Source organism: Danio aesculapii, chromosome 4 (assembly GCF_903798145.1).
Source record: "Danio aesculapii chromosome 4, fDanAes4.1, whole genome shotgun sequence".
NCBI classification, from domain to species: Eukaryota; Metazoa; Chordata; class Actinopteri; order Cypriniformes; family Danionidae; genus Danio; species Danio aesculapii.
Window position 1 is genome coordinate 12232208 of NC_079438.1, and position 27074 is coordinate 12259281.

At 41.6% G+C, this 27074-nt stretch overlaps 15 non-coding genes across 15 annotated transcripts; 7 read left to right on the forward strand and 8 right to left on the reverse strand.

Annotated features, from left to right (window-relative positions):
• Nucleotides 1–6204: 6204 nt before the first annotated feature.
• trnak-cuu (transfer RNA lysine (anticodon CUU)) lies at nucleotides 6205–6277 on the reverse strand. Its single transcript has one exon. It is a non-coding gene; the product is annotated as a tRNA-Lys (tRNA).
• A 705-nt stretch (nucleotides 6278–6982) lies between these two features.
• On the reverse strand, nucleotides 6983–7056 carry trnad-guc (transfer RNA aspartic acid (anticodon GUC)). Its single transcript has one exon. It is a non-coding gene; the product is annotated as a tRNA-Asp (tRNA).
• A 110-nt stretch (nucleotides 7057–7166) lies between these two features.
• trnak-cuu (transfer RNA lysine (anticodon CUU)) lies at nucleotides 7167–7239 on the reverse strand. The gene has a single exon. It is a non-coding gene; the product is annotated as a tRNA-Lys (tRNA).
• A 1263-nt stretch (nucleotides 7240–8502) lies between these two features.
• trnae-cuc (transfer RNA glutamic acid (anticodon CUC)) lies at nucleotides 8503–8574 on the reverse strand. The gene has a single exon. It is a non-coding gene; the product is annotated as a tRNA-Glu (tRNA).
• Nucleotides 8575–8952: 378 nt separating this feature from the next.
• LOC130223997 (5S ribosomal RNA) lies at nucleotides 8953–9071 on the reverse strand. The gene has a single exon (XR_008837100.1). It is a non-coding gene; the product is annotated as a 5S ribosomal RNA (ribosomal RNA).
• Nucleotides 9072–10056: 985 nt separating this feature from the next.
• On the forward strand, nucleotides 10057–10128 carry trnae-uuc (transfer RNA glutamic acid (anticodon UUC)). Its single transcript has one exon. It is a non-coding gene; the product is annotated as a tRNA-Glu (tRNA).
• A 242-nt stretch (nucleotides 10129–10370) lies between these two features.
• Nucleotides 10371–10442, reverse strand: trnae-cuc (transfer RNA glutamic acid (anticodon CUC)). Its single transcript has one exon. It is a non-coding gene; the product is annotated as a tRNA-Glu (tRNA).
• Nucleotides 10443–17304: 6862 nt separating this feature from the next.
• Nucleotides 17305–17377, forward strand: trnak-uuu (transfer RNA lysine (anticodon UUU)). Its single transcript has one exon. It is a non-coding gene; the product is annotated as a tRNA-Lys (tRNA).
• Nucleotides 17378–19064: 1687 nt separating this feature from the next.
• trnas-aga (transfer RNA serine (anticodon AGA)) lies at nucleotides 19065–19146 on the forward strand. The gene has a single exon. It is a non-coding gene; the product is annotated as a tRNA-Ser (tRNA).
• A 193-nt stretch (nucleotides 19147–19339) lies between these two features.
• Nucleotides 19340–19411, forward strand: trnah-gug (transfer RNA histidin (anticodon GUG)). Its single transcript has one exon. It is a non-coding gene; the product is annotated as a tRNA-His (tRNA).
• A 2210-nt stretch (nucleotides 19412–21621) lies between these two features.
• On the forward strand, nucleotides 21622–21703 carry trnas-aga (transfer RNA serine (anticodon AGA)). The gene has a single exon. It is a non-coding gene; the product is annotated as a tRNA-Ser (tRNA).
• Nucleotides 21704–21901: 198 nt separating this feature from the next.
• Nucleotides 21902–21973, forward strand: trnah-gug (transfer RNA histidin (anticodon GUG)). The gene has a single exon. It is a non-coding gene; the product is annotated as a tRNA-His (tRNA).
• Nucleotides 21974–24709: 2736 nt separating this feature from the next.
• LOC130224250 (U4 spliceosomal RNA) lies at nucleotides 24710–24850 on the forward strand. The gene has a single exon (XR_008837317.1). It is a non-coding gene; the product is annotated as a U4 spliceosomal RNA (small nuclear RNA).
• A 674-nt stretch (nucleotides 24851–25524) lies between these two features.
• Nucleotides 25525–25606, reverse strand: trnas-gcu (transfer RNA serine (anticodon GCU)). Its single transcript has one exon. It is a non-coding gene; the product is annotated as a tRNA-Ser (tRNA).
• A 179-nt stretch (nucleotides 25607–25785) lies between these two features.
• On the reverse strand, nucleotides 25786–25867 carry trnas-gcu (transfer RNA serine (anticodon GCU)). The gene has a single exon. It is a non-coding gene; the product is annotated as a tRNA-Ser (tRNA).
• Nucleotides 25868–27074: the final 1207 nt, after the last annotated feature.

Below are 27074 nucleotides of genomic sequence, written 5' to 3' on the forward strand. Positions count from 1 at the left end.
AGAATCTGGTTTAAAGAGTGTTATTCTCCACTACTTGAAAAACAGTCTAGATTGATTAAATGGGTAGCATTTGACCCTGACTTTAAACCAGCTAAAATTGATGGGAGATTTCAAACTTGGTATAGGTTTGGCATCACTACTTTTAGTTTAATTTCCTCAAATGGGCAATTAGATAGCTTTCAGAAAATCTCAGATATGTATGGTCTGGACAAATGTGATTTCTTTAGGTACCTGCAAACCAGGACCTACTTTAATAGAGAGATTAGATGCTTGGAGAGCCATCCCCCTAACTTAATTGACTTAGTTATTGACATCTACAAGAACAAAGACAATAGGAGACTTGTTTCAAAATTGTATTCTGCCATCCAATCCACCAAGGAAGACTCAACAAATGACATCAGACTAAAATGGGAGAGAGAATCCAACCTAGTTATCTCAGAGGAAGATTGGTTGAATATCTGCTCAGTGCAGTCCACCTCTTCCAGCTCTGGTATGTGGAGAGATTTCTGCTGGAGGAATCTTACCAGATACTTTATAACCCCCAAGTTAACATGCATGCAAACACGGGAGAAGGACAGGGGACAGTGCTGGAGGAAATGTGGAGAAGACTTGGCAAACCACTTTCACATATTTTGGAGTTGCCCAGCCATTCAGTCATACTGGCAGGACGTAATGCAAGTAATACAAAATATTTTTGGTGATGATGTGGACTTTTCTTTCACAACAATTTACCTGGGAAATATTGCAGCCAACTTAACGGTAAAAGACAAGTATTTATTAAAAATACTCCTAGCAACCAGTAAGAAAACTGTGACTCGAAAGTGGCTACAACTGGAACCCCCTACAAAATCTGAATGGTTGGATATCATATCTAATGTTCAAAATATGGAGAGGATGACTTTTTCTTTAAAACTACAAAAGGACAAATACCTGCAATATTGGGAGAAATGGATTGTACTTGTGCCTTTACACAGTGTAATCTGATTTCTATATGTATTTGTTAATGTGACCTGTAAGGAAATGTGCGACCAGTCAACTGTTCAGTTAAGTTCCGGTGTTTTATTGTACTACTTATTTTATTTATTATTATGATTTATTTTTATAATTTTTTTTAATCTATTATATGTTTTTTTTCTTGTTTTTTTCTTTAAAAAAAAGAGAAATAAAAATAAAGTATACAAAAAATAAAAACAAGTAATCCTTTAAAAGAAAAAAAACACTTCATTATTTAATACATAAAAAGATTTTTCAGATAAGTGCAACACTTTTCCCCTTCACCTGAAAAGTGTGTGATAGTTGAAATAAATAAGAAAAAAAGGAAAATGACCGGGAAAAACAACTCAATGATCAAATTCCACAATTTTCCATGTGATTAACCGAGAGCAAGAAAGAAGGAATCCACAAATATCCACAATATCCTGGAAAAAACACTGAAATAACGGGCTCTGTATGAGAGCTGTTCTTTGAAGAGAATTAGGCAGCTAGCCTAATGAAAAAAGAACGTGTAAAATGAAAGACGTTATTTATAAAGACAGATTTTTTTACAGTGTATGAACATGAATGGCAGCTGTTGTTTTTGATCTAACAGCAGCAAAACTACATGCTGAACGCTGTGAGTTTGCGTCAGGATGATGATGATACATTTTATTTTTTTTTCCTTTTTCAAAACAGTTTAGAACAAAACAAACAAAACAGCAATAAAAGACAAGCAAACAAACAAACAAACAGACATTGTTAAAGGAACATGGAAACAAAAAAGACATACAAGTGTTAAAGGTCACCGAATACAATCTTATTTACATTCATATTTATCTTTGATAAAATGTTGCTATATAAAATTATGTTAAGGGTTACGTGACAAAGATCAACAGGCTCCAAACATATATAAAATAAAAGCACCACAATGAAATTAAAACAATACTTTTCTTCTCAACCATTTACCCCAGTATGCAGACATTTTATAGTCTTGTTGTCTTAAGGTAAATGTCAGTACTTCCATGTCATACACCTCTTTAACAATATCATACCATTCGCCTACAAATGGAGGATCTTCCTTGGACCATTTCTTTGTAATGGCCTTTTTGCTAGTTGTTAGTAGTGTGTTAAGAAGATACACATCATTTTTTGGTATTTCTGCCAAGTAAATTCCCAGGTACATAGTTTTAATTGCATTACATTCCAGATTCAATCCCATTATTGCATTCATCTCTTTATTTAAATCTTGCCAATAGGTGTGTATAATATTACAGTGCCAAAATATGTGGAAATGATCTGCCAATACATTTCCACATTTTCTCCAGCATTGACCTTTTTTTGATCTCTAGTTTGAAAGTATTTGATTTCAGGTGTTATAAAGAACCTGATTACATTTTTCCAAATAAATTCCCTTCATGAATCTGAATTAATTGTGACCATCTGTGTTTCCCAAATAGTTAATCATTCCTCATTTGTTATTTTTATATTGGCTTCCCTTTCCCATTTCTGCTTTATATACATTGGTGAGTGTTGGGGAACAATAGTCTGTTACGGAGGGGGAAGAGAGGGAGGAGAGGAAAAAAGAGAAGAAAAGGAGGAAAAAAAGAGAAAGAAGAGAAGAAAAAGGGGCGGAAGAGGAAAATATTTTTTATTTCATTTTTAATAATTTATTTGTACTATTAATATTTGATTAATACTACATATTTTATTGTTTTTTTATATATAAATATATTTGCTTTTAAGTACATTTCTGCTAAGTATTTTGCTAAGTATAGAGAAACTACAAACTAGTTTCTTTATTGAAACATTATTTTCTGGACTATTTCATTTTGTGCCTATTTAATTTTTTGAATTATACTATAGCAAAACACAACCAACTAAAAACAAACAAACAGAAAAACAGTTAAAATGACCAAACATTTATTTAAAATTAGTCATAGCCAATTATTTACATTTACAATATAATAGCTCAAAAGCAGTGCAAACAAGTGCAAAAGAAGAGAAAAAAATTACAATAAATGAAACAAACATAAATAACAACACAAAATGAAATAAGCAAAGATAACTTCAATTGTAAAATAAATGATATAAACAAATAAATTAGAAATTTACAATTTTTTAATTATAATTTAAAGTAACAAAAATTTACAAGTAAAACAAAAGACCCCTGAAAATATTTAAATGTCAATAATAAAAATAAACACTTCAGGAAGTGCCCAGGTCTTCTGAAACAGTTTTATTATTTTTCTCCTTTTTTAATTCTTTCCAACCACTGCTCCTTCGGCAATGCCTCTACAGAGGGGCAGTATTTAATGCCCTTGTACTGGCTGTGTCCAGTCTCCGCTGTTCTAAACTGCCCACATTTCTTACATGTATTATGCTGTACTTTGCAGGTCAGTTTACGAACGGGAGCGACAGCAGTACCAGGGGCGGATGGAATGGCAGGAGGGGCAGAAGGGAGGCCAAACCCAAAAGCCAGCATAGACCCCTGTGAGGCCACTGGCATCAGCATGACCAGTTGAGTCCCTGGTGGTGGAGCAGGAATAAGTTGCCATTGGGCTTGCTGCATCTGAGCAGGTGGCAAAGCCGGTGGGTCTGGCAAAATGGTCCTTTTTCTTTTTAGTTTAGCCTGGCCCACAGTGCTACTGCCAAGTGGTACTGGTGGGCCGGGCCTGGCTGAGGTGGTGGAGATGGGGGGCTCACATTGGCAGGCAATAAGGGGTCAGCCGCCACAGACAAGCGGCTTGGAAGTTGCAGCCCCTGCATCACAACTGCAGTGTCCTGCTGTTTAACTTTTTTATTATGCCACTGTACCAGGGTGGTGTGACTCACATCCACCAGTTGGAGGTTAGTCTGCTTCATCACTATAGCATTGGCCAAAATGCTGCGCCTGATTTTCCTGTAGTCTGCCAGGATGAGATCCCATCTGGACACTGTGCCGGTCCCCTTCTTTTTGGGTGTTCTATGTATGCCACAGAGCCTGACAAAAAAAGTCTCAACCAAGCGACAGCAATCTGGCCACTGTGCAAGTGGAGCAGAGGTGGTCAGGGCATGCCTCTTCAAACTCTCCACTCCTGGGGTAAACTCCTGTCTCATCTTCGGGGACCTAAACCTCCCAGTGTCCAGCTTTGCTTGATGCCTGGCTGCAAACACCACCCTCTGCTTGTCATAGTCCAGCAGGTTCTGCCAAAGAGCAACAATGTTGCTCACCTAAGCAGAGAAAGCAGATAATACATGCCAAATGAGAAAGCAAAATGTGCAAAAGGTAAGCAAGTATGACAAGTTAAAGAGTGAACAAAGAGTGGGTTTATATTCCTTACCTGCTGGTTGGTGAGGACAAGGGAGGGCTGATTCCTCAGGTCCACAAGATAATCTGCCAGGCTGTCCACTCTGTCCATACCTGGTACACCTGAGCCATCCACAGCCTAAAAAAATAAAAATAATAATTATAATACACACACACATAAACATACACATACACACACACATATATATATATATAACAAACATAGGCACAAAACACAGATTGTTGATGCGTTAGATGCGTAAACATAGATGGGTTACAAGATATTTACATACACCAGACTCAGATGTCGGAGTGCTTTGCTGCAACATGGAGGCAGCAACCAGGGTGGCAGAGGCATCAGGCTGGGTGGAGGGTTCAGTAGGTTGGGTGGAGTGGGCAACAGGTTGGGAGGAGGCATCAGAGAAGATGGTGATTGCAGCAGTTTGGGAGGAGGAAGCATGCTGGATGGAGGGGGCAGGGGGTTGGGTGGAGCGTGCAGCAGCATCCAGGGCAGTGGAGACAGCAGACTGGGTGGATGCAGAAGCAGGATAGGCAGTGGAGGCAGCAGCCAGGCCGGTGAAAACAGCAGAGGAGGTGGCAGTCCGAGTGGTGGAGGCTGGAGGGTGGATGGAGGTCGCAGCCAGGTCGGTGAAGGCTGGAGCATGGATAGAGGAGGTAGTTGCCAGGGCAGTGGAGGCTGGAGGATGGATAGAGGAGTTAGTTGCCAGGGCGGTGGAGGCAGCAGGGTGGATGGAAGAGACAGCAGCTGGGGCAATGGCAATGGGCTCAGAGGTGGGTAGGAAGTGGGAGGAGATGGAGAAGTTTGGGTCATCTGAGAGACTTGGCACAGTTATATCATATACTTCGTCCTCCCCGAAGCCCTCATCTTCTTCCCCACCTTCATCCACATCCTCCAACATTTCCTCTGTTTCCTCTGAGTCTGGGTTCAATGCAGGTAGTCAACACCAAGCAGCTCTCCTACAAATGGAGAACAAAAAGACACAGACATATATGACTTATCATATTTAAAGCATTCCATAATAATACTACAAAGACTTTCAATAATATCTAGACTTCTGTATTTGCCACTCACCGCATGGTTGGCTTTGGTGATACAAATAATAAAAAAATAAAAATAAATAACAATGAACACCCCCAAACCAAAAGTATTATGCACATAGTTAAGTGTAGGACATACCGGTGTATATATTTTTGTGTAAACTTTATTTTGTTTTTGGCTAAGAAATACGGGGGGAGGGAGCTGTTGAAGCATCCAAACAACCGTATATACAGTGTATATGCATGTATATTTAGATACAGTTATTAATTTAAAGACACATTCGAACAAAATCAATGATTTCTGCAAGTGTATCAAAAGTCTGCAATGTTAAACAGGGTGCGGGGTCGTGAACTTTGACACTATGCACAAAAACGTGAACTTAGGGTGACTTTTGTTAAAGTTCTTGTCATAAAATTATAAATCAGAGTTAGGAGGCCAAGACTGACATAACAAAAGACTACAATCGACAAAACAACTTTTATCAGTAGATATAGACGTTGACAAAAATAACTTACCTTGATAGGTTATATGATGATGTGCTCTCGTCAGAAGACAGCGGTGTTGACATTCATTTGCATATGCCGCGACGCGATTGACTCTCATCCATTCTCAATATGGAGAGCGAGAGCGGCGATTGGCTCCCGTCCATTCTCACAATGGAAAGCGAGTGCGGAGATTGGCTCTCGTCCATTCTCACAATGGAGAGCGAGAGCAACGATTGGACGAGGAGAGAGACTGAGACAGTTGATCCTGATCCAGGTAGCGCCACAGAGACTCAGACACCAATCCAACTGTAGTAGAAATGCTGAACTTTGTCACAATAGGTATGCTTGAAGAATCCAAATGATAGCTGCCGAAAAGAGAGAGAGAAAGGTAACAGAAACACCCAACGTGGGGCTCGAACCCACGACCCTGAGATTAAGAGTCTCATGCTCTACCGACTGAGCTAGCCAGGCTTCTGACACTTTCTTTCTAGTCACTGTTTTGATCAATACCTTCCCTACCTGTGTAAAGTTTGATGCTGTTTTAAAGTCAACTGAAATAAGTAACTTGGGCAATCCAGGCACTGGACAACAAACTTCTGCTAAATCCTGAAGTCAACTTGTAATGCTAGACAGCACGTGGCCCAGGATCATTGCCCGGTGCATGTGTTAGCAGTTGCAACGCAGTAAAAGCCTCCGTTCGTCCCTGGATGGGCTCAAAGCAACAACCTTTCGGTTAACAGCTGAACGCGCTAACCGATTGTGCCACAGAGACTCAGACTAACCATACCAACTGTGGTAGAAACGCTGAACTTTGTCTCACTTGGTCTGCTGGATGAACCCAAATGAAAGCTGCCGAAAAGAGAGAAAGCTAACAGAAACACAACGTGAGGCTTGAACCCACATCACTGAGATTAAGTGTCTCATGCTCTACCAACTGAGCTAGGCGGGTTTATGAAACTTTTATTCTAGTCACTATTTTGATCATTACCTTCCCTACCTGTGTAAAGTTTGATGCTGATTTTAAGTCAACTGGAATAAGTAACTTGGCCAATCCAGGCACTGGACAACAAACTCCTGCTAAATGCTGATGTCATCTTGTAACGCCAGACAGCACGTGGCCCAGGATCTATGCCCAGTGTATGTGCTAGCAGTTGCAAGGCAGAGAAAAGCTTGATTCGTCCCTGGGTGGGCTCGAACCACCAACCTTTCGGTTGACAGCCGAACGCGCTAACCGATTGCGCCACAGAGACTCAGACACTAATGCAACTGTGGTAGAAATGCTGAACTTTGTCTTGATAGGTATGCTCGATGAATGAAAATGAAAGCTGCCGTAAAGAGAGAGAGAGAAAGGTAACAGAAACGCCCAACGTGGGGCTCTAACCCACGACCCTGAGATTAAGAGTCTCATGCTCTACCGACTGAGCTAGCCGGGCTTCTGACTCGGTATGCTCGATGAATCCAAATGAAAGCTGCTGAAAAGAGAGAGAGAAAGGTAACAACTGGAATAAGTAACTTAGCCAATCCAGGCACTGGACAACAAACTTCTGCTAAATCCTGATGTCATCTTGTAACGCCAGAAAGCATGTGGCCCAGGCTCTATGCCCAGTGCATGTGTTAGTAGTTGCAAGGTAGAGAAAGCTGCTGAAAAGAGAGAGAGAAAGGTAACAACTGAAATAAGTAACTTGGCCAATGCAGGCACTGGACAACAAACTTCTGCTAAATCCTGATGTCAACTTGTAATGCTAGACAGCACGTGGCCCAGGATCATTGCCCGTTGCATGTGTTAGCAGTTGCAAGGCAGTAAAAGCCTTCAATCGTCCCGGGATGGGCTCAAAGCAAGAACCTTTCGGTTAACAGCTGAACGCGCTAACCGATTGTGCCACAGAGACTAAGACCAACCATACCAACTGTGGTAGAAACACTGAAATTTGTCTCACTTGGTCTGCTTGATGAACCCAAATGAAAGCTGCTGAAAAGAGAGAAAGCTAACAGAAACACAACGTAGGGCTTGAACCCACATCACTGAGATTGAGTGTCTCATGCTTTACCAACTGAGCTAGCCGGGTTTATGAAACTCTCATTCTAGTCACTGTTTTGATCATTATCTTCCCTACCTGTGTAAAGTTTGACGCTGATTTTAAGTCAACTGGAATAAGTAACTTGGCCAATCCAGTCACTGGACAACAAACTCCTGCTAAATGCTGATGTCATATTGTAACGCCAGACAGCACGTGGCCCAGGATCTATGCCCAGTGCATGTGTAAGCAGTTGCAAGGCAGAGAAAAGCTTGATTCATCCCTGGGTGGGCTCGAACCACCAACCTTTCGATTAACAGCCGGAACGCGCTAACCGATTGCGCCACAGAGACTCAGACACTAATGCAACTATATCTTCATAGCTAGAGCTCAAAAGGAAGTTCCCTGACCAGGAATCGAACCCGGGCCACGGTGGTGAGAGCGCCGAATCCTAACCACTAGACCCGTGGGGTGCTCCCCTGGTTTCAAAGGTTCCCAACTGCCAGATTTTTATTACCTTCTACTACAGCTACACCAATCGTAAACCCAGCCTACTTGTTGCAAAAGTCCCAACCACTTAGAAGTCACCCAGCCAACTTTTCTTTCTCAAAAGAAAGGTCTTTTGCCCTTTCATGCCTGTGCAGTTCGCATATATCTTCATAGTGAGAGCTCAAAAGGGAGTTCCCTGACCGAGAATCGAACCCGGGCCGCGGCGGTGAGAGCGCCGATTCCTAACCACTAGACCACCAGGGAAGGTCCTACAGAAACTTGCCCTCAAGCCTAGCTGTGGGCCTCCACGCAAGTATGTTGCAGCTGCTCTGACAAAAATAAATCTAATGCTTGTAACCTCCTCCTGGAGAGGAGAAAGTCTCAGACCCTTGGCCCTTGTCCCCTCAATTGTTTACCTGTTTTTTGTTTTTTTTTAATGTTTCTGCTCCGGGGCACCAACAGCTCTTGCTAAGTTAAACCAGCCAAGTCACTGTACCCACTTTCCCCCGAATGGAATCAGGGGAAGTGGGTACACTGACTTGGCTGGTTCCAGAGTTCAGAGAGGAATTCAGAGATTTTTTTTTTTTTTTTTATTATTATATTTTGGGAAGTGTATTAGCTGCCAAATGAAGGAATTTAAAAAGCTTACAGCACCTGGTATTCCCAGGTGGTCTCCCATCCAAGTACCAACCAGGCCCAACCCTGCCTTGCTTCCGAGTTCAGATGAGATCAGGCATTGCCAGGGTGGTATGGCCGTAAGCAAGAGCAGTCGTCAAGAGTTGGCTATTTTTTTTTTTTCATTAAAATCAAATATTTACATTTTTACAAAGAAATGATCACATCACACAAAAATCACATGATACTTACAACACTCATTATTAGACTTCATATTTTTCCCATAACCAACTTAAAATGTTGTCCTTGTATTCAACCATTACGTTCCCTTTTACCATCATTTCTATAAATACATCCTCCTTTTCTTGTACTATAAAATAGTTGAATATCAATTTTACAGCCATCTCCATTCTGTTTTTAAACATACGCCATATATCCACTCTCTTCCCATCATGTTTAGCCATATTTCTCCTTATCCATATCACATACTTAGCAATTGTTATACATAGATTAAAAGCATACATACCACATTCATTTTGACCAAATAAATGTTTTTTTTTCCCAGTTCTTTTGTTCATCCACATATTTGTCCCCTATTAACGATTTAGCAATTTTCTTAAATTTTTCCATAATTCCTCCAACTTTTCACAATAGAAAACAAATGTAATAAACCTTCCCCTTCCTTCCTAAACACTTTACATATTATATCTTGTTCAATTCCCATTTTACACAATCTCATTTCTGTTAATATGCAATTATGTTTCAATAAATAATTACAATTTTCTAAAATTGGTTCCGTATATTTCATTCTGACATTTCCCCAAATTTCTTTTTCATTTAAATCCTCATATCTTTCCTTCCAGTAGTTGAATGGTATAGGTCTTATAAAAGCCTTTGATCTAAAAACAACATAAAAACTCTTAACTGTACATAAGCTCATATTGATCTTTTCTCCATTTTTCTTCTTAAAATAGACCTCTGGTAATTCTTCCTTATCCCGCAACTCATTTTTTTTCAATTATTTCAATCCAATCTTTTGGTATTGCTTTTTTCAAATCATGATATTGACTTTTTAATTTTGTTTTAGAAAGAACTGAAGTTTTTGCCAAGACTGCCCTCATAAGTGGCAGCTCCCATATGGTCTAGCGGTCAGGATTCCTGGTTTTCACCCAGGCGGCCCGGGTTCGACTCCCGGTATGGGAAGCCTAGAGCATTTTTGACACTGCCCTTTTTTTTCTGGCAGTCAGACTGCAGCAACTTTAAGGGGGTGGGCTTGTGTGGGACTCTCATAAGCTTTCGATAGCTCAGTTGGTAGAGCGGAGGACTGTAGGTGTGTTGTTGGCAATCCTTAGGTTGCTGCTTCGACTCCGACTCAAAGGAGGTCTTTTGCCGTTTCATGCCTGTGCAGTTCGCATACATCTTCATAGCTAGAGCTCAAAAGGAAGTTCCCTGACCGGGAATCGAACCCGGGCCGCGGCGGTGAGAGCGCCGATTCCTAACCACTAGACCACCAGGGAAGGTCCTGCAGACACTTGCCCTTAAGCCTAGCTGTGGGCCTCCACGCAAGTATGTTGCAGCTGCTCTGACAAAAATAAATCTAATGCTTGTAACCTCCTCCTGGAGAGGAGAAAGTCTCAGACCCTGGATCACAGTTCTTCTAGGGAGGGACTGTCACATGCACTGTAAGAGCATCCTATCGACACCAGAACTTGTCATAATAACGAAGGACAGCATGTGTTGAACGAACTCCGTGTTGAATGAACTCCGTGTTGACTGAGCTGTGTCCTTATTACAAGCAACAAGATAAAGATGAAAAGATAATCAGACAGGGCCAGTGGTGCATTGGATAACGCGTCAGACTACGGATCAGAAGATTCTAGGTTCGACTCCTGGCTGGCTCGCTTCGGTCTTTTTGCTTTGATGTCAGCCAGTGTACTGCAGTCGCCTTTCGCCCCCACTGGAGCTGTTCAGGTCCACTCTGGAGTGAGTCGAGTTTAAGGGGCCGCAATCACAGAGCCTGTGGGGTGCTCCCCTGGTTTCAAAGGCTGCCCCAACTGCTAGATTTTTATTAACGTCTACTACAGCTACACCAATCGTAAACCCAGCCTACTTGTTGCAAAAGTCCCTACCACTTAGAAGTCACCCAGCCAACTTGCAGCGTAATCTCTTCCACTTGTAAGTCTCTGAGCTGTAGCAATACCTAAGTGCTCTGATAAAACATGCATAAAAGAAAGTATGGCTTTTAACCTCCTCTTGGAGAGAAGAGAGTCTCCGACCCTGGATCTCAGGTCTTCTATGGAGGGATTATCAGGAATCCTGTAAGAGCATCCCATCCACTCAACGTCTTGCTATAAAACAAAGCAGAATGTGTGGTGACGGAACTCCAGGTTGACAGAGCCTTGTCCTTGTTTCAAACAATGTGCTAACAAGGTGCTGAACGGAGTGCCAGTGGCACAAAGGATAACGCTTATGACTATGGATCAGAGGATTCTAGCTTAGCAATCGTAAACCCAGCCTACTTGCTGCAAAAGTCCCTACCAGGCCCAACCCTGCCTTGCTTCCGAGTTCAGATGAGATTTATTATTTTTTTTTTTTCATTAAAATCAAATATTTACATTTTTACAAAGAAATGATCACATCACACAAAAATCACATGATACTTACAACACTCATTATTAGACTTCATATTTTTCCCATAACCAACTTAAAATGTTGTCCTTGTATTCAACCATTACGTTCCCTTTTACCATTATTTCTATAAATACATCCTCCTTTTCTTGTACTATAAAATAGTTGAATATCAATTTTACAGCCATCTCCATTCTGTTTTTAAACATACGCCATATATCCACTCTCTTCCCATCATGTTTAGCCATATTTCTCCTTATCCAAATCACATACTTAGCAATTGTTATACATAGATTAAAAGCATACATACCACATTCATTTTGACCAAATAAATGTTTTTTTTCCCAGTTCTTTTGTTCATCCACATATTTGTCCCCTATTAACGATTTAGCAATTTTCTTAAATTTTTCCATAATTCCTCCAACTTTTCACAATAGAAGAACAAATGTAATAAACCTTCCCCTTCCTTCCTAAACACCTTACATATTATATCTTGTTCAATTCCCATTTTACACAATCTCATTTCTGTTAATATGCAATTATGTCTCAATAAATAATTACAATTTTGTAAAATTGGTTCCATATATTTCATTCTGACATTTCCCCATATTTCTTTTTCATTTAAATCCTCATATCTTTCCTTCCAGTAGTTGAATGCTATAGGTCTTATAAAAGCCTTTGATCTAAAAACAACATCAAAACTCTTAACTGTACATAAGCTCATATTGATCTTTTCTCCATTTTTCTTCTTAAAATAGACCTCTGGTAATTCTTCCTTATCCCGCAACTCATTTTTTTTTTCAATTATTTCAATCCAATCTTTTGGTATTGCTTTTTTCAAATCATGATATTGTCTTTGTAATTTTGTTTTAACAACTCTTTTATAACCATCCTCCACAGCATCTACAATTACTTGTAATGGTACAAATCCTTTAATCACTTCATATAATTTATCTTTAACTTGTCTTAATCCTCCATTCCAATAAAATTTTTTTCCTCCTCTTAAAATATTTGGATTCTGAAAAAGTGGTTGTTCTACAGTCTGAACCCTTCCTTTTGGTATAATCAACACATTTTCTAAAAATTCTGCCATTGATTCTAAGACCTCAACATAAAATCTTGGCAGACCTGCTGTCATCCATTTTTTCATTTTCATCCATAAAACATTACATCCCATATCAAAATGTCCACATTTCTTCAAATAATAGTCTAACACACTTTTCCAAATCACATCCATTTTCCCTTCCAAAAACCTTTGAATAATCTTAATTCTTAATGTTTTCATTTTTAAAAAGCTATCTAAAAGTCCCAGACCTCCTTCTTTTACCTCCCCAATCAAAGTATTTTAAGCAATTTTGGCTCTTCCATTTCCCCACAAAAACTTTAAAACTAGATCCTTCATTTTTTTATAGTATACTTCAGGAAATGCAGTTACACTTAACACATACCAGACCTTTGTCAACATTAAAGCATTTAAGATTAATACTTTCTCTTTTAACGTCAAATTTCGAGCTTTCCAAAATCTAAGTCTTTTCTCAATTCCATTTAAAACTCCCTCCCAATTTAAAATATCTGCTTTATTAGAATCCATCCCCACCCAAATTCCCAAAATGTTTGTATGTTGCTTTTCTTCTTTAAGGGGTATGTGTTGTCTTATTTATTCTACTCTTCCCACCCTCATGCATATACTTTTTCCAACATTAACCTTAGCTCCTGATGCTTTACAATATCGCTCTAAAATCTCCATCGCCCCTTTAATACTCTGAATATCTTCAACCAACAATGTAGTATCATCCGCGTATTGATACACAGCTTCTCTATTGTCTTTTTCTTCTATTTGTATCCCTTTAATGCTTTTATCTGATTTTATTGTCAATCCCAGTGGTTCAGCTACCAGCGTGTATAATAAAGCAGACAATGGGCATCCCTGCCTTATTGATCTTGTTGGTTGAAGGCATTCTGTTAAAAGCCATTACATTTTTTACATGTTAAAATATCTGTATAAAAACATCTGAATCCATTTCCTAAAATTTTCCCCAAATCCAAACTCTTTAAGAACTACTAATAAAAAATCCTGCTCTACCCTGTCAAAAGCTTTCTCTAGATCTAAACCTATTAAAAACCCTTTCTCTTTTTCTTTCATATAGTCTATTGTATCCCTTATACTTTTCACCACATCTGTTATGTTTTTTCCTTGCACCCCATAAGCCTGTGTCGTTTTAATTATCTTGGGTAAAATTATTTTTAACCTATTTGCTAAAACTTTTGCTAAAATCTTCATATCTGTATTTAACATTGTTATTGGTCTAACATTCTTTAATCTTTTTTGTCCCCTTTTCCGCCGTATATCATTTTTATCATTCCTATTCTCATCTTTTCACTCAATAATTCTTTAATAAAAACCTCTTCATAGATCTCTTTTAAATCGGTACTAAAATATCTTTAAATTCTTTATAAAATTCATTTGTTTTGCCATCTACACCTGGACTTTTTCTTGGCATTAATTGCTTAATAACCACCTCTATTTCTTCTTTTTGAATTTCTTCATCACAAAATTTTTTGTCTTCTTCAGTTACCTTTGATTTGATCTGTTTTATAAAATGTTCTTTCTCTTCTTCATTTGTTCCTTGTCCCTCTTTATTTAATACCTCTTTTATTAATTCAGCTCTTTGCCTATTGCTTTCCAAATTAAAGAAGAACTGTGTAGATCTTTCTCCTTCTACTGCATATTTTGCTTTACTTCTTATTATTGCACCTTTGCATTTTTCTTCTTCTATTATTTTTAACTTATCTTGTAACCTTACAATATCTTCGTTTCCCTCACCTTCTGTCCCTTTTCTTAACTCTTTATCTAGCTTCTTTCCTATTTCATTTTCTTTTTGTTTTTTCATATATTTACTATATTCTATTGAAATTTTTTTAACCTCCCACTCAGCCATTGCTCCTCCCAGTGAATTATCTTCCATTTCATCTCGATTTCCCGCATTACTCTCTGTATTCTCAATAATTACTTTCTCAACTTCACCAATCTTTCCCAACTCTGTTTCATCCATCATTTGCCTTGCTTCCTTAACAGTTTCTGGGATTTGTGTAACATTTTCTTTCTCCATACAACACTCACATCTTACCATCACCTTTCTGCAATCCAGGCATTTCACTGCATCGCAATCCCTTGTGAAATGTCCTTGCTCCTCACACTGAAAGCATTTAAAATCAGGACAGTCTTTATATTGTGTTCCTTCTTCAGTATCAAATTTTGCACTGTTTGGGAGTGATATCACCTCCTTCGGGAATTTAACCCTTAAATACCTTGTACCATCTGCAATGTCTGTACCCGGATACATTTACCTTCTGATATCAGATGCAGGTGTTACTCCCCAAAACTTACGTTTATCCAGAATTTCATCATCCTTAATATAAGCCGGCAAATGTATAAAAGATACAATATATTCTCTTACTTGTAAGTGTCTTACTTCACAATTCTTCCCTTTTATCATGAGTCCATCTTCCAAATCCTCGCCGTCCTCTTAACTTGGCAGAGTTATTTCACATTCCTTTTCCTTTCTTGGTCTTACAGCCAGAACCTTCCCTTTTCCTATCTTCTCAGTCAGAGCCTTTATGATGTCTTCTGCTCTAGCATCATTCACTTCTGTCATATGAACAATCACTGTAGCTTCTTTAGTATAGATCCTTTTATCGCCCATTTGTCCGTGTCCAAAGTGTTGTCCTACTTCCAGTCCATTATCCAGTTGCCCTCTTCGTTTTCTATCCATGTCCATATGTTTACGTTTGAGTCCTTCCACATTTGCACTCATAACAGAACACAAACTTCCCAGACAGCAAAGTGCTGCTGGCAAGTGGACAAAATTATCAAAAAAAGAAAAAACTAAAAAAAACTCAAACTTTTTCTGAAAAAACAAACAAACAAAACAAAAATCGAGTGATCCTTTCTCACTCTCTGCCTACCACTTCCTTTTCTGCAAGTGCACTATTGCCCTCTAGAATTCCAGGGTGGTACGGCTGTAAGCGAGAGCAGCTGTCAAGAGTTGGCTATTTAAAAATAGGCGGATTCACGTCGAGGAGGCAAGAGGAGGGTTGAAAACTGGGCTTGGACAGCTTTTTCTTCATTAATATTCCTTAATTCTTCATCAGCCTTCGACTGGTCATCAGCAGTAACATGAACAGTGCACACAGAACATTATTAGCATGTTTTGCAGCAAACAAAGCACCCCATTCAATCATACACATAGCCCAGCTTTTACTCCACAAAATGTGAGCTTGCCCTTTCATGAGCTGCATCCAGTCAACCCTTGCAATGACATTCAAACCGGGGGAGCTCATTACAGTGAATACTGGGTGACAGAAGATGAGAACTCCACCACTGCAGAGTGAAATTATTGACCTCTGTTTTTTTTGGTGAGGTTGTACCTTCGAACGCTTTATCCAACCTCAAAGTCAGAAAGAGATGGCATTTTGACTTTTTTTTTCGCTCACACAAAGAACTCCTCTGTCGAAAGCTTTTAATTTCTACACTTCTGTGAGAGGATGTCCGCAAGCGTTGGTAATATAGTGGTGAGGATAGCTGGCTTCTAAGTAGATTCCCAGCCAATGTATACCTTTTGGCTGCCGTAACATTACATGGCCAGGCGCCACTCTTGTGAAGATGTCCCATGACATGTGGGTAGATTAGTGCATCTTGAGATGGTTGGGATCCATATGCTGGACATGTTTTTCAGTGCAGAACCAAGACAAAGAGGGCCTTGGTTGAAAGCATTCTTTTTGCGCTCTTCTGGCACGAGACATCTGCAAGCAGTGGTGGTATAGTGGTGAGCATAGCTGCCTTCCAAATAGTTGACCCGGGTTCGATTTCCGGCCATTGCATTTCCTTTGGCTGCTGTATATATCACTTAGTCCGTTGCCACCATTTTGAAAGGCAACAGCTAAAAAGTAAAAGACAAAAAAAAGGGCCTCCCCGTCAGGGAATCGAACCCTGGTCTTCAGCGTGACAGGCGGAGACACTGTCCACTATACTAACGAGGATCTGCAGTGTAAGAGGACGCTTAGGAGGAGTAAGAGCTCCTCTGGCAAGAGATGTCTGCAAGCGTTGGTGGTATAGTGGTGAGCATAGCTGGCTTCCAAGCAAAAGCCATTTGCACGTAGGTGTAGATCACTGTCTAGGCAATAGGAACATAGGTAGGTGGGACAAGTAAAATTGAAGGATGTTCCTGCAAAATGTTATGTCATCTGTACCGAAAATAGCTGCAAATACATACTTACGTGCCATAGTCCAGCCCCCATCTGGAAAGTGGCTAAATGCATGATGAGTTGGTCGAGTGGTTGAGGCGATGGACTGCTAATCCATTGTTCTCTGGATGCATGGGTTCGAATCCCATCCTCGTCGTTAAGAGAGCCTGGTGCTTTCGTGGAAGTTATCTTACTCACACCATCTTCGTGCTTCGAAGCATGTCATGGCAAAATTGAAAGTCATCTTACCGAACATAATTGCAGAAACATACATATACAAATAATAAAAAAAATAAATTCCATCCTGGTCATTTGTTTAAGATAACCCGGTGTTTACGTGGAAGGTAACTTACTTGCACCCTCTTCGTGCTTCGTACACCTACAGCAACCATAAAACCAACCTCACAGTAACCTGTTGTGTTTTAGCAACATCTAAACCAACCACAAGTCCAAACCCCACCTCACGGTAACCCTAAACCTTGCCAACTTGCGAGACACAGCTGTGGAGCCCGGGTAGCTCAGTCGGTAGAGCATCAGACTTTTAATCTGAGGGTCCAGGGTTCAAGTCCCTGCTTGGGCGTGTAAGGCTCTTCTTGTGGAGCCACAGTTTTTGCCAGTGAGCTATCGCTTGCTGAAAGTTTCATCTGGATGCACAACACGTGTACTAGGCATGAGGACATGGAGAGCACAGGCAGTCTTGTAGTTGCGGCCGAGTGGTTAAGATGATGCATTAGAAATCCGTTGGGGTCTTCTCGCGCTGGTTCGAGTCCTGCAGACCACGTGCTCGTCCTCTTCCTTTTTAAACTTGCAACAGTCATCAAATGTTTGCAATTCCAGCGTTACTTGGGAAAAGCGTCGTGCTGGTAGGAGGAGAAAAACAGCAGCGTGCGCTCACTGAACCGAAAGGGGCAAATCAGAGGGAGGAACATGTCGCACAGGGACCACGACGGCTGTCCGGTAACTCGCCGTGATCGGATTGTGGTCAGTACTCTGCATTGTAGCCGCTCAACCCCGCTTCGAATCAGGGTCACGGCAGGATTCCTTACGGTGACATTGGCATCACGCCCCCCTCTTGCCACCTCTTTTGTACAGCCCACTTTTCAGTGCACGCTGCTACTGTGACACGTCACAAGCGCTTAAATCTAAGCTAATCCCCCAGTGATCCCGGATAACTCAGACGGTAGAGCGTCAGACTTTTCATCTGACGTTCCTGGGTTCAAGTCCCTGTTTGGGCGTGTAAGCCAACTTTTGTAGAGCGTGGAGGATTCGGATTTCTACCTTCCTATCCATCTCAGCATGATTCAACGTTTATCCTTTCCTCATCATCTTGTTTCTCATTATTTTTATATAATTATTTGATCATCTGAATGAGTAATTAACTTTGAATTGATTTTAACTAATGAATAAGTTAACACATTGCTTAATATAAAAACGTTCAGTGCGTTTGCCTGTCTCTTTATATCTTTTTCAGGAGCCACTAAACTAAGTCAGAGGTCACGGAGGCCTTGAGTGGAGCTGAGGGCTGAGGACCGGAAGCAACTGTCTCCGTTGTTATTTCTAAGAGTTAATACTATCTAAAATGTCTTAAGGGATCTTGCTGTTTTTACGGTTAATTCTTTTAAGGTGATTCTACTTTTTATTCAAGATAGACTTTGTGTAGTAAGGATATAACTGCCTGAATGTAGATTATACCAGTTTTTAACCAGTTTTGATAAAGACGGCTGAGACTACACTCAGCCTCGGATAAGAAACAGATTATTCTTTAAGTGTGTGTGTTCTATTTGATTGTGGATCCGTTTCATAGGTCTGGAGTCAGCTCTGAACAGTCTAGTGGATGTCTGACGTTTATGCTTGAGATACTGTTCAGAATTGTACGCACGCACCCCACGTGGACATTTTCCTAGTCTATCTGTGTTTTATCCAATCAGGTTAGAACACCTATATGCGTGACGCAGTTAATGACCTTATGTGAGAGTAAAATTGTTATTGATTTGTGATTGTAAGCAGAGCGGCCTAGGAAGTCATGGCGAGTGTTGAAGCTGGCTTCTGCTGATGTAACTGCAAACTATCTTCAGTAACCTTTATTTATTTATATAAATCTCTGACTCCGGCTCTTCTTCGTCTGACAGACTGGTCATTCTTTGGGTTAAACTGCATACCATCCCTATAAGCGACATCTATTGCTGGTGAGCTCTTGCTTGCTCTACATGTCATCGGGCAGCACGACCAATGCGCCAGGCAAGAGCACAATGGAATGGTCAAGCTTCGTAGTCGTGGCCGAGTGGTTAAGGCGATGGACTAGAAATCCATTGGGGTCTCCCTGCGCAGGTTCGAATCCTGCCGACTACGTCCAGGCTGCGCGCAGGATTTAGTTTGCGACTTTCCTTGATTGTTTGCAACCCCAGTGTTTCTGGGGAAAAGGGATGTGCTGGTAGGCAAAAGCAACAAAAATAAAACCGCAGCGCGCGCAAACTGACTGGGGGCCCTCCATTTTTAAAGACGTATGACAGAGAGTGAGGCTCCAGCGGCTGTCCCGTAGCTCGCCGTGATCGTATAGTGGTTAGTACTCTGCGTTGTGGCTGCAGCAACCCCGGTTCGAATCCGGGTCACGGCATGCTTTTCAAGGTGGCATTGACGTTGCACTCTGTGATGCCATCCGTAATCTCCAGCCTCCTTTTAGTGCAGGCTGTGCTAATGGCACGTCCTGAATGTTTACGTTTCCTAAAATGTGGAAGACTAGGGATTCGATATGAGCAGCGGGTCCTTTGATGCCAGCATGCTGTGTAGGTAAGCATTGATCAAGTCATGCTTCTAAGGCATGGAAGGAATCGTTTCAATGGTTAAGTCTCCATTTATTGCCACAACAACAGAAAGACCTTCTGCAGTTGTAATTGATCTTTTTGTCTCCTATATGACATTGAGTCCAAACTACTGTGTTTTACTGACGTCTACACCTACAACAACCATAAACCCAACCTCACAGTAACCTGTTGTGTTTTAGCAACATCTACACCAACCACAAGTCCAAACCCCACCTCACGGTAAACTTTTGTGTACAGCCATGGAGCCCGGGTAGCTCAGTCCGTAGAGCATCAGACTTTTAATCTGAGGGTCCAGGGTTCAAGTCCCTGCTTGGGCGTGTAAGGCTCTTCTTGTGGAGCCACAGTTTTTGCCAGTGAGCTATCGCTTGCTGAAAGTTTCATCTGGATGCACAACACGTGTACTAGGCATGAGGACATGGAGAGCACAGGCAGTCTTGTAGTTGCGGCTGAGTGGTTAAGATGATGCATTAGAAATCCGTTGGGGTCTTCTCGCGCTGGTTCGAGTCCTGCAGACCACGTGCTCGTCCTCTTCCTTTTTAAACTTGCAACAGTCATCAAATGTTTGCAATTCCAGCGTTACTTGGGAAAAGCGTCGTGCTGGTAGGAGGAGAAAAACAGCAGCGTGCGCTCACTGAACCGAAAGGGGCAAATCAGAGGGAGGAACATGTCGCACAGGGACCACGACGGCTGTCCGGTAACTCGCCGTGATCGGATTGTGGTCAGTACTCTGCATTGTAGCCGCTCAACCCCGCTTCGAATCAGGGTCACGGCAGGATTCCTTACGGTGACATTGGCATCACGCCCCCCTCTTGCCACCTGTTTTGTACAGCCCACTTTTCAGTGCACGCTGCTACTGTGACACGTCACAAGCGCTTAAATCTAAGCTAATCCCCCAGTGATCCCGGATAACTCAGACGGTAGAGCGTCAGACTTTTCATCTGACGTTCCTGGGTTCAAGTCCCTGTTTGGGCGTGTAAGCCAACTTTTGTAGAGCGTGGAGGATTCGGATTTCTACCTTCCTATCCATCTCAGCATGAATCAACGTTTATCCTTTCCTCATCATCTTGTTTCTCATTATTTTTATATAATTATTTGATCATCTGAATGAGTAATTAACTTTGAATTGATTTTAACTAATGAATAAGTTAACACATTGCTTAATATAAGAACGTTCAGTGCGTTTGCCTGTCTCTTTATAACTTTTTCAGGAGCCACCAAACTAAGTCAGAGGTCACGGAGGCCTTGAGTGGAGCTGAGGGCTGAGGACCGGAAGCAACTGTCTCCGTTGTTATTTCTAAGAGTTAATACTATCTAAAATGTCTTAAGGGATCTTGCTGTTTTTACGGTTAATTCTTTTAAGGTGATTCTACTTTTTATTCAAGATAGACTTTGTGTAGTAAATATAACTGCCTGAATGTAGATTATACCAGTTTTTAACCAGTTTTGATAAAGACGGCTGAGACTACACTCAGCCTCGGATAAGAAACAGATTATTCTTTAAGTGTGTGTGTTCTATTTGATTGTGGATCCGTTTCATAGGTCTGGAGTCAGCTCTGAACAGTCTAGTGGATGTCTGACGTTTATGCTTGAGATACTGTTCAGAATTGTACGCACGCACCCCACGTGGACATTTTCCTAGTCTATCTGTGTTTTATCCAATCAGGTTAGAACACCTATATGCGTGACGCAGTTAATGACCTTATGTGAGAGTAAAATTGTTATTGATTTGTGATTGTAAGCAGAGCGGCCTAGGAAGTCATGGCGAGTGTTGAAGCTGGCTTCTGCTGATGTAACTGCAAACTATCTTCAGTAACCTTTATTTATTTATATAAATCTCTGACTCCGGCTCTTCTTCGTCTGACAGACTGGTCATTCTTTGGGTTAAACTGCATACCATCCCTACAAGCGACATCTATTGCTGGTGAGCTCTTGCTTGCTCTACATGTCATCGGGCAGCACGACCAATGCGCCAGGCAAGAGCACAATGGAATAGTCAAGCTTCGTAGTCGTGGCCGAGTGGTTAAGGCGATGGACTAGAAATCCATTGGGGTCTCCCCGCGCAGGTTCGAATCCTGCCGACTACGTCCAGGCTGCGCGCAGGATTTAGTTTGCGACTTTCCTTGATTGTTTGCAACCCCAGTGTTTCTGGGGAAAAGGGATGTGCTGGTAGGCAAAAGCAACAAAAATAAAACCGCAGCGCGCGCAAATTTACTGCCCTGGGGGCCCTCCATTTTCAAAGACATATGACAGAGAGCAAGGCTCCAGAGGCTGTCCCGTAGCTCGCCGTGATCGTATAGTGGTTAGTACTCTGCGTTGTGGCCGCAGCAACCCCGGTTCGAATCCGGGTCACGGCATGCTTTTCAAGGTGGCATTGACGTTGCACTCTGTGATGCCATCCGTAATCTCCAGCCTCCTTTTAGTGCAGGCTGTGCTAAAGGCACGTCCTGAATGTTTACGTTTCCTAAAGTGTGGAAGGCTAGGGATTCGATATGAGCAGCGGGTCCTTTGATGCCAGCATGCTGTGTAGGTAAGCATTGATCAAGTCACGCTTCTAAGGCATGGAAGGAATCGTTTCAATGGTTAAGTCTCCATTTATTGCCACAACAACAGAAAGACCTTCTGCAGTTGTCATTGATCTTTTTAATGTCTCCCACATGACATAGAGTCCAAACTACTGTGTTTTACTGACGTCTACACCTACAACAACCATAAACCCAACCTCACAGTAACCTGTTGTGTTTTAGCAACATCTACACCAACCACAAGTCTAAACCCCACCTCACAGTAACTTTTGCGTACCGTAAAGGTCTGCGCCGACCACAACCCTAAACCTTGCCTACTTGCGAGGCACAGCCATGGAGCCCGGGTAGCTCAGTCGGTTATTGCTAGGCGGTTGCTAAGGTGTTGCTAAGTGGTTGCTAAGGTGTTGCTAGGTGGTTGCTATGCGGTTGCTAAGGTGTTGCTAGGCGGTTGCTAAAGTATTGTTAGGTGGTTGCTAGGCGGTTGCTAAGGTGTTGCTAGGTGGTTGCTATGCAGTTGCTAAGAGGTTGCTAGGCGGTTGCTAAGGTGTTGCTAGGCGGTTGCTAAGGTGTTGCTATGTGGTTGCTAAGGTGTTGCTATGTGGTTGCTAAGGCGTTGCTAGGTAGTTGCTAAGGTGTTGCTATGTGGTTGCTAAGGTGTTGCTAGGTGGTTGCTAAGGTGTTGCTAGGTGGTTGCTAAGGTGTTGCTAGGCAGTTGCTAAGGTGTTGCTAAGTGGTTGCTAAGGTGTTGCTATGGGGTTGCTAAGGTGTTGCTAGGTGGTTGCTATGCAGTTGCTAAGGTGTTGCTAGGCGGTTGCTAAGTGGTTGCTAAAGTGTTGCTAGGTGGTTGCTAAGGTGTTGCTAGGTGGTTGCTAGGTGGTTGCTAAGGTGTTGCTAAGTGGTTGCTAAGGTATTGCTAGGTGGTTGCTGAGGTGTTGCTAGGTGGTTGCTAGGCGGTTGCTAAGGTGTTGCTAGGAGGTTGCTATGCAGTTGCTAAGAGGTTGCTTGGCGGTTGCTAAGGTGTTGCCAGGCGGTTGCTAAGGTGTTGCTATGTGGTTGCTAGGCGGTTGCTAAGGTGTTGCTATGTGGTTGCTAAGGTGTTGCTATGTGGTTGCTAAGGCGTTGCTAGGTAGTTGCTAAGGTGTTGCTAGGTGGTTGCTAAGGTGTTGCTAGGTGGTTGCTAAGGTGATTGCTTGGTGGTTGCTAAGGTGTTGCTAGGCGGTTGCTAAGTGGTTGCTAAGGTGTTGCTATGCGGTTGCTAAGGTGTTGCTAGGTGGTTGCTAAGGTGTTGCTAGGTGGTTGCTATGCAGTTGCTAAGGTGTTGCTAGACGGTTGCTAAGTGGTTGCTAAGGTGTTGCTAGGTGGTTGTTAGGCGGTTGCTAAAGTGTTGCTAAAGTGTTGCTAAGTTGTTGCTAGGTGGTTGCTATGCGGTTGCTAAGGTGTTGCTAGGCGGTTGCTAAGGTGTTGCTAAGTGGTTGCTAAGGTGTTGCTATGCGGTTGCTAAGGTATTGCTAGGTGGTTGCTAAGGTGTTGCTAAGTGGTTGCTAAGGTGTTGCTAGGTGGTTGCTAAGGTGTTGCTAGGTGGTTGCTAAAGCGTTGCTAGGTAGTTGCTAAGGTGTTGCTAGGCGTTTGCTAAGGTGTTGCTCTGTGGTTGCTAGGAGGTTGCTAAGGCATTGCTAGGTGGTTGCTTAGGTGTTGCTAGGTGGTTGCTAGACAGTTGCTAATGTGTCGCTAGGCGGTTGCCTACAGGACATTGTGCCCAGGAGCCTCTGAATTATTAATCCGGGCCTGGTGATGGGAAATTCAGATTTTTAAAGCGGATGTTAGGACTCAACATTATGTCGTCAGCAATAGAAACTTCAGTCAGTTAAAAAAATCACCATGATCTGAAAAATGTCTTACAGTAAAGTTTTGCAACCCAACTAAAAAAACTAAACACCAGCGAAGAAACTCAACACAGAGAAACATAAACTGCCAGCTAGCGTTTCGGAAGTGTATTGCAGAGCAACAGAAACAGTGCGCAGAAGTATAAGTGCACGGCTACACGCAAGGCTTGCGCCGTGGATCACGCTGATCACTTGACACAGAAGTATAAACCAGGCTTTATTGTTCAACATTAACTGCAACATGTTTCTTCTGGTTTTGTTGGAGAGAAACTAGACAGAATGCCTGAGTCTAAAAACGACAGCATAGCTGACCTTGGATTTCTGTCAAAATATGGTTTCAGTGCCCTTGCATTCTTCATTACCTTACCCCAATGCCTGTACAGCCCAATAAACACATCCCAATCTCAACCCTTTTCTCTGCCGTTCCGCATTGTGACTCCGCCCCCTTTACCAGATTACCCACAATTCTCTTCTCCAGATTCACATAAGCAGTGTATACTTTTCTTTAAGTAAAAATGAAACAATGTATAAGTAATTATTTTTGGACAAATCAATAACCTGTTCTGCTGACACAGCATGCACTCATTAGTGCCAGAGGGCTGATTGCTGGCAGTTTAAAGTTTGATGCCACCTTGTCGTTGCATGTCCAGATTGGTACACAGAAGAGTTCGTAGCTGTTACAGCTATTCTTTCGCAGAGGCAATATCGTAGCCTATAAGGTCTATCCGAGGCGTGATCATTGCTGGTTGAAAACTTTACCCAATACCTCGCTGAGATGACTTGAAATACAGTCAGCTCTGGCAGTTTTTGTCAGCCTCTTAGTAGGCTTAATGTTCTGTTGGAAAGGATAGCTGTGCTTCTGTTTCTTTAACATGTTGCAACTTTCATTGAGCTCCTAAACATGCAGCAGTTGGATTAACCTGTACCATAACATTCTTCAGAATGCAAGCAGAGTGTGTGTAAGAAACCTTCCATGGAAGCACCAGGCTCTCTAAAATGCAAAAGCAATTGAACGACGAGAATGGGATTTGAACCCACACAGGCGGAGCACAGTGGATTTGCCGTCCATCCCTGCTGGAGGCTGGATTAACTTTTACCATAACATCCTTCAAAACGCTAGGAGGGTGCAGGTAAAACACCTTCCACGGAAGCACCGGGCTCTCTCAAACACCAGAGCAAATGAGTGACGAGGATGGGATTCAAACCCACACATGCAGTGCAAAATGGATTAGAAGTGCATCACCTTAACTACTCGGCCACCTCATCAGCAGAATCAATTAGCAGTCCATCGCCTTAACCACTCGGCCACCTTGTCACAATTGTTCTCGCTTTCCTGATGGAGGCTGGACTGTGGCACATATGTGTATATGTATGTTTTTGCAACTATTTTGCAAAAATATTCGGTAAGATGACATTCAATTTTGCCATAACATGCTTCGAAGCACGAAGATGGTGCGAGTAAGATAACTTCCCCGGAAGCACCGGGCTCCCTTAAATGAACGACGAGGATGGGATTCGAACCCATGCATGCAGAGCACAATGGTTTAGCAGTCCATCGCCTTAACCACTCGGCCACCTCGTCATGCATGTAGCCACTTTCCTGATGGGGGCTGGACTTTGGCATATATGTATGTGTTTGCAGCTACTTTCGATACAGATGACATTAAATTTTGCAGCAACATCCTTCAAAACGCTAAGAGGGTACAAGTAATACACCTTCCACTGAATTACCGGGATCTCTCAAATGCCAGAGCATTTGAACGACGAGGATGGGATTCGAACCCACGCGTGCAGAGCACAATGGATTAGCAGTCCATCGCCTTAACCACTCGGCCACCTCGTCACATACGTTGCCTCTTTACTGATGGAGGCTGGACTGTGGCACATATGTGTACGTGTATGTTTTTGCAACTATTTTCGGTAAGATGACACTCAATTTTGCCATAACATGCTTCGAAGCACGAAGAGGGTGCAAGTAAGTTACACTGTAAAAACAATTCTGTAAAATTTCCGGAAAAATACTGGCAGCTATGGTTGCCAGAACTTTTTCTTTAAAATTGTTTTTACAGAAAAATGTTGTATTTTTAACAAGAGTAAATTTTATTCATTAACTGATGCAATGATCATTTACAAACCTTTGAGTTAATTATTTATATTTGCAGAAAGCAACTACGTTTTAATTGGCATTTACTGGCATTAAAATCAACATTTTAAATGGTTAAGTAATATTTCTGAGCATATTGAGAACCATCGTACATCAGTTCACTACAATAACTTTTTAAATAAAGTCATTAAATGCATTATTGTGTTCATGTGTGACTGTAATTAACAAATAGACTTTCACTGCATTAGTAACTACACAGTTACCTTTAAACAAAAGAAGATGCAGCATAACATCAGGTTCAATGCGTTCATCTTGGACTTGCACACAGATGCTACTATCCTCCACAATGGTGATACAAAAATTTTACAGTATTTTGCTGTTGTTTTTCCTGATTTTACAAAAAAATACTGGCAGCTGTGGTTGCCAGTAATCTACTGTTTTTAACATTTTACATTCGTAAATTCAATCTACAAAATATTTCTGTTAAAAATACATTCCACAGTCTGTATTTTTCATCGAACATATTTAACCCCTCAAATCCCAGAGCAAAATCCTCACTAGTGTCCTCACTACAGAGGGTTGAACACTCAGACAGTGATGAAGTTAATGAGATAAATAAGTGTCTAATTAAAGGAGGATTAATAAATATTGATGAACAAGTGTTAACAAGCAGAATCACTGAAGGAAAGAACAACAAGACCAAATAACACAAATTACAGCCAAAATGAAAGATGAAATTAACTGAGGATAAAACTCTAAATGAACTTTTATTTCTCAAGATCTCAGCAGAGATCATTAAACAACTCCACAAACATCAGGAGCTTCACTTATTACTGACCTCTGACTTTATTTCTGTCACATGAACAAAAGCTCTTAATGAAATTTCTGTTGTTCATTTGAAGTCACCATGATGGAGGATCTTAGTCGGGATCTTCAACTTCTTGAT